Here is a 16,846-nt window from a genome sequence, read left to right as displayed (position 1 = left end):
CCTGAAGCTCTGCTATATCTAAATCTATCGAGCTAGTTTTTGTTGTGTAATGGAAAAGCTTTTAATCTTTAACATATCTGAAATTTAAAGTGGAGTAATATACAGCTCATGTAAAAGAAGCATCCATCGGAACACAACTTGGTCAGCGATATATATCTAAGCTTAAAGCGGAACATACCTAAATTCGACACTGTCTTACTTCACTCAAACTGGAGCAGCTTACGACGAAAATACTTAAGCAAAATTCCAACAGACGTAAACGCGTTGAGTTGTGGGCCAAAAACATAAAAAATTTCGGGAATTTCGGACGCCATTTCCCTCGCGCGACATCCGCAAAAATCATCGCAGCATGTACGCGCGTGTGCTGCAGGCGATGGCGCAATTTGTTCTAAAAATAGAATTATTGTCCCATATCATGGGGACAACCCCAATACTAGAAATGGCGCGCGCTTACGGTCTCCGTCCCCGATTATGGCTCCTGAGTGCACCTAACCCCCAATTTTTTTTTTCCCGCTAAAACGAATCTACTTGTTATTTGAAATACTTCTGCGAAAAGATTTTTGGATTCGGTTAAATCCTCGATTTTCAGTACCCCGACGAAATCTCGAAAACAGCTCCAGAACACCGCTATTTTGTTTCACGACCGAGTTTGAGGAGAATGGGTCGAGCGGATGTTGTGACGTCTACCCAGGAAGGTTGAATATCTCTTGTCCTCTCATTTCCTTCAGGATGGTGCAATACACATTCGAAAAGTGCGCAGAAACGCCTTCCAGAAGTGCTATCGGCTGTTGCAGCAATATTCCAGATTTAAAGAAAGATATACTGTACAATTTACTGGTGATGATCGGTCAATGGTACATTAAAGACGTAAACGATGGTTGATTTCGTCGAACCGAAACAAGCTAGCGAACTGACTGTGAGAACCATTAAAGAACTCTCACTGGAATTTGTTCCGCAGACTTTCAAAGGCTATTTTCAAAATTTTCTGCTTAAAGCCAACCAGCAATTTGTACAAATACTACTGAAAACCTATATCTTCCAATCCCGCAGTATTTATAACATAGCCGGCAAAGTTGTGTGATTAATCTCTGAAGGAGCGTTACGACCAAATATACTGATATGTAAATAGCTCGCAACTGTACGCCGCCAGCCAACACTTATTTCTCTTTCGATTTAGATAAAAGTCGAAGATTAATCCTTTAGAATTACATGATAACAAAACTGTTAGACTCACAGAGTTTTTCGAAAGTTTGGAAGTCAGCAATGCGACAAACATTCTGTGCAATAGTGTCGAAAATATGACGGCGTAACATTATCTGCGGACCGCTTAGGGAACACATCCTTTTCGCTTATCCGACGAATTTCAGTGCAACTTTGAAAAAAATTTACATTGGTTATTTGGAGTTAGGACTTAAAACGTGTGACAATGTGAAATCGGTAATTGTATGAAATGTTTCCTTCCACATTGCTTCCCGCAGCTTCAAAAATACAGGTCCAAACAATTCTACGATTTTCAATCTATCGAAGCCGGTGTTTTGGAGGTCATCAAGTCTCGAAAATTGCCATACTTACGTCGCTCTTATAAACATGGAGCATTCCAGAAAGTAAAACACAAACTGGATTTAATAGAACAACCATACCTTGACAAAATACATTCTCGCTGAGGACAAATGTAAACGGGCTATAAACACGCGTGGGAGTCTTGTGTTTAAGTGACGAAATGACCATCCAAAGCAGTCCTTGAGTCTTCTTTCCTGCTTTTCGTTTGCCTGCTCCTCCACTTCGTATCTAGCTTTCCATTCCTAATATACAAGCTGCTCTCCGCAAAGAAATCTTCCCCGTCGTCGCTTGAAATATTGCAAATTGTTCTCAAAGCTCTAAGCAGTGAGTTCACAGTTGTCGAACGTGCTCGATCGAAGTTTATTTCGGAGTCTTCCGAATCGAAACTTGACTCTGACTCCAGTGACGAAAAAGAAATGATTCTGAAACAACACTTGGACATTTTAGCGCCAAAATGTATTTGAACGATTAGTTTTGTTTTCCATTTTCTCGAGCAAATTCAGAGAGCTGACTAAGGCGCCATTGTGTTTGGTTCCTGGGTAGACGTCATTAGCAACCGCCGCCCCAGACTTCCTAAAACGCGGTCGTATAACACTTCAAGCGCGACTTTGAAAGGGCATAGAAAATCGAGGATTCAACCAAATTCAAAAATTTTTCGCCCAAATGCTTCGAATAACAAGTAGATTCGTTTCAGCGAAAAAAACTTTTTGGGGTTAGGTGCAGTGACCAAGATCAAGATCAAGTCTTCCTCCTTGACGGTTTAATTTAATATCTGTGTTATTATTGTCTTTTAGCCAGGACAAAACATGTTTCCAGAATTCAGAAGATCTATATTCTGCAGGAATAGAATAAAAGCTCGCGATCGATGGATTGTGCCTCTTCTTGACAGAAAGGGCAGCTAGGATAATCAGTTATCTTGAGACGATAAAGTTTCTTCTTTGTATGAACGATGTAGTTTAGGGTTTTGTACTGGAATTCCCCGATCTTAAATTCCTTGGGCATGAAGGATTTCCGTTATCTTGCCCTCTCGCGGAGTTATGATATAACAAAGCTTGTTAATTCTTTCATTACGGATGACAAAAAAAAGATTATTTAAGTGAAGTTAAATTCTCTGAAGCTCAGGCATCGTGGCAAACAGAAAGCCATAAAGACCATTGAACTGAACGAAAAACACCCAAGAAAAGAGCTATCGTGACAAATGACCCAAATAGAAGAACTCCATAGAAAATAACTTTTGATCAGACAAGTCTTTTCGCTCTCCAAATTTGCTCTATGTCCCTTACCGGTCGCTCGAGGCCTAGATACATATTTTTTTTTTTTGATATAGTTAGAAACGTCCTGGATATTCAGAAAAAGTTATCTCAGGAACAGTTGTACTGTTAACTTTTGAAGCAAATTAATGTATATATTCTCCGAATGCAGTCCTCAACTTTAGTTGGACCAGCATAATCAAGACTTCTTTCCTTGCTTTAGACCGTTAGTTATTCTTCGGCATCTCTATCAAAGAACCAGTGTAGTATTCGGAACGAGGATACTGACGTCCCATGTTTTCACGCATCTGCGAAAACCTTGTTTTAACCGCTGAAAGTGCCAACGTCATACAATATGAATATGGTTAGAACCGCTGACACATAAGGAATGAGTTTCATTTTACACCTTTCTACTAGGAAACGAACACACGCACACTCAGTAAAAGCATTTCGTACACACCTGGAATGTCTTATTAACTGGAATCATGCCGAATACTATTTACTTTTTTAAGTCCAATGCTGGACTTTTTATAGAAGTAAACCTTGAATTGAAGAATCGACTTTATCGGGCGAGAACAAGGATCTTTTTAGTGAAAGAACAAAAGCAGATGCGCGTGGCACGTTGTAAATTTTACCTTTATTAACCTGTAGGTCAGCTTTAACTTTGAGGTTTACTGCTTATATTGTTCATCAACTTTAAAAGGCGGCTCATAACCTCCCTGAAGAGTCTTTTTTTTTTCAGTCTGTGCGGTTACATTTAATCTCTATCTTTATTGCCTTGGTAACGAATTTTATATCGAATACTTTCCATCATTACTACAGAGGTTAACACTAATTCAAAACGTTATATACATTGACGCCATCACGCAAGCTGCGCTAGATTGACCAGATTGTCAGTGTCGGGGTCCTCATCCAAAAGCTTTACGTTTTTGCAGGCTGTTTTACAATGTATTTCAAATTCAATCGTGGTTCAGTATCAGTCGTAATAATTTGCCACCATTCAAAGAAGTGGAATTCAAATCGGAGCGGGAAACCGCGTAATTTATTGTCAAACATTTCAAGTTGGATTTCAAGGGTAAGTACTTGTTTAGAAAGTTCCATCACCACCTCTCTAAGTTAGACATTTAAGAGGCAGTCTCTGAGCGGACTGTTCGATCTGGTTTGAAAAATAGATTTCGCTCATTTGTTGTGTGTTGCGAGACGTTCATGTGCTTGTACTAGAACCACAATCTGTTGGATCAGATCTTTGAAATTTTTCGTGTTTTAGGGAAATCAGTTTCGGTTCACACGAGTGGAGGCTCGTGGCAGCCATTGTCAACACCTAGGTTTAACACATCTTTGAAAATTAACTAAACCAGAACAGAAAAATTCTACACAAAACAAAAACCACTGCTACTTATAATATGTCTTCATAATGTGCCAAACCGATTTTTATAAACATTGAGCTCGAACCAGGCATTCAGCGAGGCTTTAGTTAACGACACCCATATCGTACAGCTCGATGAGACACCCAAAAATGGATCAAATTCAAACTGTAATTTTGGAAAAGTGGGGCATCCTATTTCCATCAAACTAACACAGCCTAAAATTAGATACACTAGAAAATGTCACTATGGCATGAAACCTTGCGGTATCTCCTTGATGAAATATTTATGGCCTTGTGAACTTGCTGAATTTCGATGATCTTCACGTTTTTCCTCCATTTTGAAAGATTCGTCGTCATGAAGCATTGCCTTATCTTGTCTCAGAGAGATATCTAAAATGATCAACAACAAACAGCGAAATCATTCGACATGCATTACATTTCAAATAAAGGTAACAAAGTCAGTTTTGAGTGCATGAGTTTAACTCACAAGTAGCTTTCGCCGCTTTCGATAGCTTGATGCCGGAGTGCTCTAACTTCGCCCGATAATTTCACATGAACTAGCCATCGCTGACACCAAACTACGGCTCGATTTAGCGTGTAGATGTGCTTAAGGTAGTGATACCGTTTTATCTCCCTCCTTCCAAAAGAACAGCGATGTATTTTTACGACAAGATGAGTTAACATCCACCGATGAAGAACCCAACCGACATGTTTACCCCGAGAAGTAAACCGCTGACCGCACTCAGAGCTGGCTCTTGTTGGCTCTTGTTGGCTCTTGTCCGTTTTGATGGGTCTTAGGCGCGCCGTGACTTGGGCCCTGCAGGGTGGCCCGTTGGCAGGAGGTAATAAATCTGAATCTCGTAAGTAGAGTGTTCAAATCGTTACACTTTGCTTTGCCGCTAGCTTTAAGGTGGCCGAACACAGTTTTCAAATGCCTATGCCTAATTCACCATTACTTTTAAACTATTTATGCTTCGGCGCCCGTTTTTGTGTTTAATGCGCATGCACATTAAACAACTATGTTGAAACTGTTCCGTGTTAAACCATCTCGAGTGTAAAACTTCGGAGGTCCCATGGGATTTCCCGAAGAAAATGGATCATCACAAGTGTTATTTCGTATTGTTGTCGTATTTTAAAAATCGGGAAGGCCGAACATCAAGTACATAGGCGCAATGGCTCCCTAATGCTGGTTCACGTCGTTCGTGTGCGTGAGAAGCAGTGTCGTTTGAGCGTTCAAGTAAAGGCGGCCACATTGCTACAACTTGTTGAGCCTATCGTTGGATGTTGAGTTGTCGTTGCCGTGTTTCCTGTTCCGAATAATTTGGACAGCTTTCCGTCGCGAGTTGGTTTCCAATTTTCAAGGTAAGTCTAAGTTATTTTCCACTTCTCAGTCGCTCTGTCGTTTTCTTCCTTTCTTCGAAAGTGCTGCACAGTGTAATATATTCGTAACTGGAAGTTGTGTTAAGCTGTTGTATTACCCAAGATGCTTAGAGAATAAAGTTGTTGTGTTGAGCAAGCCTCGTCAACTTGTGTTGTTATGTCACTGAGGCATACTTTTGCTAGTATGTTTCATTTTGGCGACGAGGATGGGATACTCTACATGCACGAAGACGCATGAGAAATCCCGTGAAGTTTTGATTTTCTCTGTGTGAGGAAAAAGGTTTGTTTTCGACCGAGGCAACTTGATCAAAGTTTGAGCACGTGCTATCAAAATGGCGGGAATTGGATTGTTTGGTCGTGTCGGCGAGTTCAGCCCTGAGCGAGAGACTTTTCGTTCCTATGTGGAAAGAATGGAAATGTTCTTCATGGCAAATAATATCATAGAAGAAACAGGCGAGGGTAAAGAGGAAGCCAATCTCGCAGTTGCAAATAGAAAACGTGCTATCTTTCTGACTGAGATTGGACCCGAAGCATATTCTACCCTGAGCAATCTGCTGACACCAGTGAAACCAAAAGACACTCCTTTTGCGGACATTGTCAAAGCATTGGAGAAACATTACAATCCAGCGCCATTGGAGATAGCAGAGAGTTTTCATTTTGGAACTCGCTATCAAAAACAAGACGAATCCATCAGTGACTTTATTGTGGCCTTGAAGAAGTTATCGATTCATTGTAACTATGGAGAGTTTCTCAACCGAGCTCTGAGAGACCGTTTTGTGTGCGGATTGAACAATCCCAAAATACAGAATAAACTTTTGAACACCGAGGATCTTTCTTTTGAGAAAGCGTGCCAGATTGCAAAGTCAATGGAAATGGCAGAGAAGAACACCCAAGAATTCCGTCCTGTCAGTGCAAGTGATGACAGCCAAGGCATAGTAAATAAACTGGAAACTGTAAACACTAAGGAACCCTCATGTTACCGGTGTGGTGGTAAGCATGCTGTACCTAAGTGTAAATTTAAGTCAGCAAAATGCTACAAATGTAGCAAAGTAGGTCACCTTGCATCAGTTTGTCGCAGTAAAGATGTTGAGTCTGGCATGAAAACAAAACAACCAGGAGCTAAAGGTACTGTTCATAGTGTCTTAGAATCAAACACAGAAGGTTGTGATGATAATGATGAGTTAGGTATTTATTCCATGTATGCAGTTGGTACAGATAATCCTACCAACAAAAGTTATACTGTAGAAATGACCATAAATGGTTCACCATGTGCAATGGAAGTAGACACTGCAGCTGATTACTCAATAATGAGTAAGAGCACACATTCTCAGAAATTCAGTAATTTTCCACTTCGTCCGTCAAAAGTTGAATTGAAAACCTATACGGGTGAAACCCTTACGGTGTGTGGTGAAATGCTGTGTGATGTAGTGTACAAGGGCCATGAATATACATTGCCAATTATTGTAGCTGATTATGAGAAGAAGCCTACTTTGCTGGGAAGAAATTGGTTAAACCATATAAGGCTTGAGTGGGGTGAAATATTTAGTTTAACAAGATCCGAGTTGGAAAGTGCCAAAAGTCAACTTGATGGATTACTAGTTAAACACAGTGAGTTGTTCAAAGATAGCTATGAGGGCATGAAAGGGTTGGAAGCACACATCACCATGAAAGATGGTGCAAAGCCCATATTTATTAAGCCACGTAGGGTTCCATATGCACTAAAAGATGAAGTCGAAAAGGAGTTGGATAAGTTAGAGAAAAATGGGGTAATCGTTAAAACTGACAGATCAGACTGGGGAAGCCCAATAGTAGTTGTGCCAAAGGCTGACAAATCGGTTAGAATTTGTGGGGACTACAAAGTAACCATCAACTCAGCTGTTGAAGATGAGCAGTATCCCCTTCCCACCCAACAGGACTTGTATGCTGCCCTCTCAGGATCAACATTTTTCAGCAAACTTGATTTGTCGCATGCATATGCTCAGCTAAGTGTTGATAAAGCAAGTCGTGAGTACCTGACAATTAGCACACACAAGGGGCTCTATTCCTACACCAAATTACCATATGGGGTTAAATCAGCACCTAAAATATTCCAAGCTAAAATGGATATGATTTTGCAAGGAGTAGCAAAATGTGTGTGTAAGCAGGATGACATTCTTATTGGTGGTGTCAGTTGGCAGGAGAATATCAAAATCCTGGCTGAGGTATTGGAGAGGTTGCATAAATATAACCTGCATTTGAAGATGGCAAAGTGTGAATTTCTGAAGAGGGAAGTTGTCTATTTGGGTTTGAAGATAGATGCTGAAGGTTTGCATCCAGTTGAGGAAAAAGTGGCTGCTGTAAAAAGGGCACCAGTACCACAAAACGTCAGTGAGTTGAGATCTTTTTTGGGCATGGTCCAGTACTATCACCCATTTCTTCCAGGTTTAGCAACCACACTAGCACCATTACATGAGCTCCTCAAAAAGGGTGTCCAGTGGACATGGACAAAAGAGTGTCAGCAAGCATACGAAGCTTGTAAACAAGGTCTCACCAGTGATGCACTGTTGGTGCATTATGATGGGGACCGTGAACTGAGACTTGCTTGTGATGCGTCCAGCTATGGAATTGGAGCAGTTATTAGCCATGTGATGAATGATGGCCAGGAGAGGCCAATAGCCTATGCCTCTCGGACACTGAGTTCAAGTGAAAAGAACTATGCACAAATTGAGCGTGAAGCATTATCAATTGTTTTTGGTGTAAAAAAATTTCACCAGTTTTTGTATGGGCGTAAATTTACCCTGATCACTGATCACAAACCATTGTTGGCAATTTTCAATCCAAAATCCGCTATTCCCACAATAGCAGCAGCTCGAATGCAGAGGTGGGCTCTAGTACTTTCGGCGTATGACTATGAGATTGAATACAAAAGATCTGAAGACCATGCCAACTGTGATGCTCTCTCAAGGCTACCACATGAGGACTCCACAGTGGGAAGTGAGGGTGTGGTCTACAGTGTGAGGGTAATTGATGATGATTTTCCAATCACTGCAGAAGATATAGGAAAGGCAACCCTTGTAGATCCTGTACTTGGTAAGGTACATCAATTTGTGATGTCAGGTTGGCCAGAAGGGTGTCCTGATGAGACCCTCAAACCCTATCATAATAGAAGAAATGAGCTGTCCTGTGAACAGGACTGTGTCCTTTGGGGCTCTGGGGTGATTATTCCACCAATCTTTAGAGCCAAAATGCTGGGACAGTTGCATTGGGAACACCCTGGTATATGTGGTATGAAAGCAATTGCTCGTACATGCATGTGGTGGCCAAAAATGGATCAGGAAATCGAGGAAGCAGTGAGAGTATGTACAGTATGCCAAAATGTTAGAAATGCCCCACCCAGTGCACCCCTGATCCCATGGAAGTGGCCAACTAGACCATTTCAACGGATCCATATTGATTTCTGTCAGAAGGGTAATGATTACTTCCTTGTAGTAATCGATAGCCACTCAAAGTGGATTGAAGTGAAACATATGAGCTCTACAACTACTGAACGGACTATTGATGAGCTCCGTTTAATTTTTGCTACTCATGGTTTACCTGAAGAGGTGGTGTCTGACAACGGACCACAGTTTACGTCCATTGAATTTGCCGAATTCATGCGCAAAAACGGCATCAAGCACACGTTGGTTCCACCCTATCACCCTCAATCTAATGGGGCAGCGGAGAGGTCTGTGAGAGTTGTTAAGGATGCTTTAGTTAAACAAGTGCTTTAGGGTAAAAAGGGCATCTCTATGAAACACAGACTTGCTAATTTTCTATTTCGGTATCGCACAACCCCTCACAGTACAACTGGTGTGACCCCCGCTGAGTTGATGGTGAAGCGTTGCCTAAGAACAAGATTAAGTCTGATTAAGCCTAATCTGGCACAAGTTGTAGAGAATAAGCAAGAGAAACAGAAAATGTATAAGGATTTGAAATGTAAGAGGGAAAGATCCTTTGTAAGAAATGACAGGGTGCGGGTACGAAACTCGAGGGCCAATTCTAAGACTGATAAGTGGATTCCAGGCACTATAATTCAAGTTTGTGGGCCCAGAACCTATGTAGTTAGGACGGGACACAAAACCAGATATGTGCACACTGATCACATGATAAGAGCACATGATAATGTACCAGATGATGTTAGTGAGCCAGATGTCGTGGTGCCTGAATCAAGTGGTCAGAAAATAAATGATGATAATGTGAATCCTCTCGATAGTACTTCTGAACCACATGTAGATCTGTCTGAAAACGAGGATACTGTTGTATCTCCTTTAGTTGTAAGTAGTCCACCTACAGTTTTGCGAAGATCTCAAAGGATTAGAGAACCAGTTGTTAAACTTAACCTGTAACTGTAGGTTATCACTATGTCTTGGGTATAAGTGCATCCTGAAAATCTGGGGGAAAGCAGTGTAATATATTCGTAACCGGAAGTTGTGTTAAGCTGTTGTATTACCCAAGATGCTTAGAGAATAAAGTTGTTGTGTTGAGCAAGCCTCGTCAACTTGTGTTGTTATGTTACTGAGGCATACTTTTGCTAGTATGTTTCACACAGCCCTCGAGAATTTAAGCTTACGTACCGACAAATGCCTTACTCCATGTTACTCCTTGTTTTTTTCATTCAGGTGTTGCTAACCGAGTTTCCTCGGCGACAGGATTTACTTTGGTCACGCAAGCCATTGAAATTTTCTTTAGCCATGGCTATATATAGTCACATTGAGATGTGATTTCAGTCGAACTGCTGAACTTGCCGGAACTGTTTATTTGTTATCGTGTTAAATGGAAGATCAATCTGCGAGTATGATCGGCTACCTCATCACATGTTCACCAGGGATGCTGGAATTTGATAATTGCGATTTTTATTTAACTGTGTTTTACTTGCTAGCATAGCAACAAATTAAGCTTATGTACACTATGAAAAACTGGAATCAAATGATGTTTTGGTTTATATATAATGGGGTTCTACTACTACGTATCACGCTGTTTGTATGGCAAACTGAATGCTGTGGAGGAAAGTCCAGGCCTGACAATATTTGATATGATTGGTCCAACGACCACTGTGTCTGGAGACTACAAATCAAGGAAATGAAATACTCTTTGATGAAGATGCTGGTAAGCAATGTGTTGAATTGTCTCATCAAATAGAATATATTAATTTGCAAACTTATTTCACTGTGAATATGATTATTGGAAGTGACCTCTATAGCTCTTCAAGATTTTCTGTACGAACAATAGACTATTTTCTGTAGACTGATACACGTAGCTAACTGACTTACATCCAGGTGGTCTATGACATTTCCAGACTGCACACTTTTTATTGCACACTGCATTCCATGTTTGTTTTCAATTTTTAATAGAATGTATACATGTACAATACAATAACTTGCAATGCTCTATTCCCTCTATGAGAGGTGCCTGCAGGGAATCATGGTAGTTATATTCATAGAAACAAATATCAACAAGAGATTAAATGATTAACACAACTACCATCATGTTTCCCTGCAGGTGCATCTCATAGAGTGAATGGCTATTATGGCATACCATGCAATGCAATACAGCAGATATATCTTAATAGATGTTTTGATGTATAAAGTATTGCTCTATATTGTTATGAGTCAATGTGCTGTATTTTGATGAGCAGGTCAATGCACAAACAATGAGTGAAATTATACTTCGATACTGCACATGAAATCATCGAACAAGTGATTTATTATCCACATGTTGTAGTCGATAATTATTTATCAGCAAAAGAGAGAGTGTGTGACAGTTTTGCATGACTTTTGCAGACTTGACAGGTAGGATTTCTGCAATAAAAATAACTAATTATACAATTTTGCTGTATATTTGTACTCTTTCACGTGCTGTTTGGACCTATGTAACACTAATTAATATGTTATTTACATTATATTTTGTAAATATTTAGTTATAGTTTTTTGGAATTTTTTTTTGGTTACCGTCTATTGTTAGTGATATTGGTGTTTTTAGTGTTGTAATAACATTAGTTGTAGTAGTATTATTAGTACTAATTAGTTGTATTATATTATTAGTATTAGTAATATTAGTTGTTATTATAATTATGTAGGTAAGTAACTAATTTGCTGTATTAATATCAATTTGTTTCAATAAAGATTTAAAAAAAAACAAAACAAAAAAAAAAACGTGCTGTTTGGACTATATTTGCTGCAGTTCAATAATTGTGTGAGTTATTAACAGACCCAGTTAAACAAAGCAGCACTGAGTCTCACACATAATGTAAAATGCAAATTCAAAATAAACAGTGCTAACATACGCCTACAGATGCAAAAGCAGACGAAATACCAACATCTTGACCTGCACCTATAAAGAAGTAACTAATGTACAGAAAAGTTGTGGACAGTTGCTTTGGAGACATGCTCTTACACTTTGAGTTAAAGTCGGCACTGAACAATTTTGATACCAAGAACAACGCAAGACATCTGCACCATGCCATGTCAGATGTGAGCACAAGAACCTAGTAAACCAAAGTCAGGCACACTGAGCAATGGGAAATGGAACACTCTGTTCTCCATTGTTATTTATTTTTTGTCATTGAAGTATTTTACTTTGTATCAACATCTTATCAATATGTTTTATGTGAGGAGTTGAGCTAATTCACAGAACTCTTTGTGGAACTACTGTATTCTAACAACCACTTGGACACTCTGATTCCGTCATTAGGAACACTCCTCTGTCCAGCAGATATTCTACAGACCACTACCCATTGATCAACATGTAACCTTACAACAAGCTATTGTAAGAAGTATAAAAAATGTACAGTGTATTAGCATTATTGGTTTCTTTTTATTGCGCTTACAGTTTCATTTTAATGAAAGAACTTAGTAAATTTTCCATGCAAATTGATTGTTGTTCAACATGTCTATATTTCTTTTACAGTCACGGTAAAAACTTAATATCGGAACTTCAGTGTAATTCAGGACTTACAGGCTTAGTAATTCCAGGAAACCATCTTGACACTTCATGTGCAAGGTAATTTGACATCCCTCGGTAGACAAAGTCTTCTTCTGTCAATAACATTTCCTGCTTAAATCTTATGATTTGTTCCACTGCTCCATGAGCGGCTCACCCTTTGTCCATCTCTGATTATGGCTCCAGTTGACTGAAACGCATTAAACACGCGTGCGCATTGCGGACCTATTTTTTGCAAGAGTCAAGGTTAACCACAGAAGGGTTTATTCTCGCATTTTGGCTAAGGTGTGTGCTGTTGCCATGGCAACGGGACCGGCATTTGCCCACTACGAATTGACATTAAATCCCTTCTGTCAACACTTCTAATAAAATTTTGACCTAGACGATTTTCGTAATTCTGTATTATTAAAAATTCGCTATGTCAAAATTCAGATTTTTTTGTGATAGATCATTCACGTGGTTTCTGAACTATTTTTTTTTTGCCAAATTTCTTGAAATTCTGACGACTGGATCGTTAGAAATCGGCAAGTTTCTGCAAAAGCAATCGGTCTCAAATTTTCGAGCAACTGCGCATGCGCTGCATTTAACTGGGTTCTTTCGGTAACAAAGAAAAAGCTGAGAATTGCTGGGTTCTTTGCATCGTTAGCTTTTCTAACATATCTTTTAGTCCATGGGCCAGGACCCCAAAAAACAACATTTCGGTACCACTCAGGGGGAGTAATGCTACCATATATTTTTGAAAACTGCAATTAATTTAGTTTCATATTATGTATGATAGCAATGCTAAATGAGTGGCTTAATAGGATTTATCACGTGACAAAGTGACGTCACTCATTTCCCTGCTCAATAACCATACGTAACGGGTACTTTATATGTGCAATGATAGGAATTTCTGCCAGATGAGTTTTTAAACCACTTAGTTAAAACTTGCATGAGCTTTAAGGATTTTGTTTCCATGGCAACGCTGAAAAATATTTAAATTTCAACAAAAGAACTTTAATTTTTTTTTTTAATGCGTTGATCTCGCAGAAATTTCGCCAAACGAAAGCAGGAGAAAATACGTGTTTCACAACTAATGATTTGGTGAGATGCAATTGCTATACCAAGACAGTGGTTCTCAATTAATACCTGTCGGCCATCTTGGATCCGCCATCTTCGCTGTTAAAACACCATTATTCTAAAGCAGAATGTGGCAAAAGTATTTGAAAGTTGAAAGCATTTTCCCTTTTGATTCAAAGCACTCATTATGCCATGAAAAAAACTTTTGAAAAGCTCCCTTATGTTGAAGAAGCCCAAAAATTTATGAGAAATTGAGAAATATTGCCGTAAAAAGAAAGCATAATTCACAATTTCCTCAACACTATCTTCTTAATCTAGCTTAACGGATAATTTCTATTGATATTTAAAATGCCTTAATTTTCCTGATCCTCCTCGTCATCAGAACATTGTTCATCAAGAATCTCCTCCTCCTCAGCACTATTAGGTAGTTTAAGAAAACCATGACGGCAACGGCAACGAGAACGTCACCAAACAAAATGTTTAATGACCAGAACAATGGCTGTGCAATTGCGTTATAAATCTTCGTACATTTCTTTGCCGTCCTCTTCAAAATAACAACGTAAAATGACTTGGTTCTGCGTATTTTGGAGAACGCGAACGGCAGCGGCTAATGTTTCGTATTTTAATTTGGAATTCAACTCTGGCATTACACATTTAGCTTGAGTAAGTTCTGGGACAGATAGGTGCACCGCAAAAATCTATACTGCTGCGAAATTCGAAGGTAAAATATAAAACTATTTTTTACTGGACGTCGTCTCTGGCGTCGCCGTCGTCATTACTTAAGGCCCCTATTGTTGCATTCACGGTACATATCGGTGCATTTAAGGCTATTTGTAAGGCAGTTTGGCACGTGGACAGTTTGCATGATCTTACACAAAAACAGGAGAGAAACTCAAGAAGAACTGCAGGGGAGGGTTTGCCTTTCATCCATTTGATGGATAAGTTGCAGTAATCCTCGACCCATCCTTGACCAACTGGTGAAGGGACTTGAAGGCAGCTCTGTAAACTTCTCCAAATAGCTGCTTGCAATTGGTAGTTTGCTCTCAAGGAGTACATCCTTAAACAACAGAAACAATCTGCGCAGGGAGGTAGCTGGTTCGAGTCAACTTTGCCTTGTTTGGCACAGAATCTTACAACAAAGTCTAATGGCGTTACAGACTCCATAACCATGCGATAATAAAAAAAAAAAAGCCTTAGACGTAATAACTACAGCTCTGTATGTGCTGCATGGAGAAACACTCTGGTACCCGCTTCCTCGTGCGTCGACCTTGGCTCTTCCCTTGCTGTTACTCCGATTGAGGAGAGTTCATAGCAGTACTCCTCGGTCGTTACGAAGATTGTCTTTCCAGCGAACCTCTCTCTGTGCCTCTTATTTTACCACTTTTCTGAAATAAATTTGCTCAGGAGCGATTTATTCCTGGAATTGGGCAAGAATGTCCGCCATTGATGCATCTTGTAGTCTACCTTGAAGTTTCTGACTTTATGACCGCTTTCTGAGCCTCTCTTCTCTCTCTTGTGGTTTTTGATGGAATTATTTCTGTAAACGTCGATGACCATACGCTGGCTGTCTGTTCCTTCATGCAAAACCATGGACATCATACTGTCAACCAATTCAGCAAATGTTTTCTGGTCGCCTCTTATCTTCTGGAGCATTACCATTTCGTCAAAAATTCGCCCGCACGGCTGAGGAATCATATCTGCTGCTGTCATATTTTTCTGGCTGGCTCCTTGGCAAGTGATGATTTGTTGGTTTTCCTAAGCAACCCATCAGCCGTGTCAAGGGCCCAAGGGCGAGTCCGAGAGGGTGGTTCAGTACATCATTCATCTTCAACGTTCTGTTCTCAGCATGATCATTTGAGCAAACTGCGCACGATCCGCTTTAATGATTACTTCCTTTCTTGACCCTATTTGTCCTTTCATCTCCTTGTTTAAGCTTTGAGGTTCGTAATTTTGTCGCAGAATTTCACCTTACGTTGGTCAGACCCAAGCCTGTCATGACAAAATGTCTTATAAGCCGTCTCTCCGAAAGCCTCTGCCGGAAGCATGCAGATCATTCTCTATCTCAGGAGTTGCGAGGTTGCCGGTCGATAGACAACCAGGTCTTGCCTTTCTCCCTTAAAGGGATTGATGCAGCTTCCGTCGAGCATCGACATCATCAATTTCATGTCTTCTTTTCCTTGTCCTAGCTTGCTCAGTTCCAGGGGGCGGAAGGAGGTTCCGGGACCAAAATGCCTGGCTTCGACAGCAATAACATTTACTCGATGAGATGTTCCTGTGCCATAAAGTGTCTCTTCTATTCTATCAATATTATCCCACGCAAGCGTTGCCTGAATATTTTTCGGCAAAGGAACATCATCATCAGACGCCACGGCCATTTTTTGTAGGCAAAGTGCTGTGTATAAGTTCAACATTGCGGTTTGCAAAGTTTTTACTGCGTATGGTATTAGCATTTGCTTGGAAGGTTTTCCTCCAGTCATCCCGTATATAATGTCTTGCTCAAAAGAGTTGCCGACAAGGCACCGGTGGCGATGAGGATATTCCGTTGGGATTTCTGAGTTGTTAGTTAGAAGAGTATATAGAAAGGCATCTAGTTCTGCTGGGAGATTTATTGCATTCTCACATATTTCAGAAAATTTCGGTGGCCATGCCATTTCAGTATTATTTGAAACTACATTACAGATGTACAGTCCAACTTGCTATTTTCCTTGACTTTACATGGAGTCAGCCCTGTTGTCGAATTGCTGAAATAAAGTTACTATCTCTCTGGCCAGTTGAACATTTGAAAAATTTTTGGAAAGAACAAAAACTTTATCATTGTTCGGGATATCTTCAAATTGTAACAAGTCGCCGAAATCGTTTTCTAACTTTCTTCGGAAATGTCTTTTTCGTTGATTCGGATATTTCAGTAGCGCCCATTTATCACATGGAGATTACTGATTCGCTCTCAGATCAACCATCTAAATAAACCTGGGATTTAATAAATCTGATCAAATAAACTCAAACAGTTTGTCATAAGCTTGAGACTCTATATCAAAAAAATTGGTTGTCATCGGCGTCGTGTTCACTACGTTCCAAGTCAGTGTAGTTGCTCGCTTTATCTGGTCAGGTACAATCTCAAAAGCACCGACCATGGTAACAAGCTTCAGCTGCTACCAAATCACGACAGGCAAGGCCAATAAGCCTACTATCACCCGCAGCAAAAGCAGCTTTTCTAAAACATCTAAATACAAGTCAACCTACTGGGTCAAAGGGATCGCGTGTTCTTGTACATGCA

The 16,846-nt window shown here is 40.0% G+C and overlaps 1 long non-coding RNA gene and 1 pseudogene across 1 annotated transcript; both read right to left on the bottom strand.

Annotated features, from left to right (window-relative positions):
* Nucleotides 1-3,539: 3,539 nt before the first annotated feature.
* Nucleotides 3,540-4,879, bottom strand: LOC149118083 (uncharacterized). The gene is made up of 2 exons (XR_016205401.1): nt 4,664-4,879; nt 3,540-4,566 (listed from the first exon to the last, which is right to left on the bottom strand). It is a non-coding gene; the product is annotated as an uncharacterized LOC149118083 (long non-coding RNA).
* A 9,564-nt stretch (nt 4,880-14,443) lies between these two features.
* On the bottom strand, nt 14,444-15,769 carry LOC149118082 (uncharacterized; annotated as a pseudogene).
* Nucleotides 15,770-16,846: the final 1,077 nt, after the last annotated feature.

Source organism: Orbicella faveolata, unplaced genomic scaffold (assembly GCF_042242905.1).
Source record: "Orbicella faveolata isolate gen_17 unplaced genomic scaffold, um_ofav_v1 contig_1, whole genome shotgun sequence".
Lineage (NCBI taxonomy): Eukaryota > Metazoa > Cnidaria > Anthozoa > Scleractinia > Merulinidae > Orbicella > Orbicella faveolata.
This window is presented reverse-complemented; position numbering and strand designations above follow the sequence as displayed.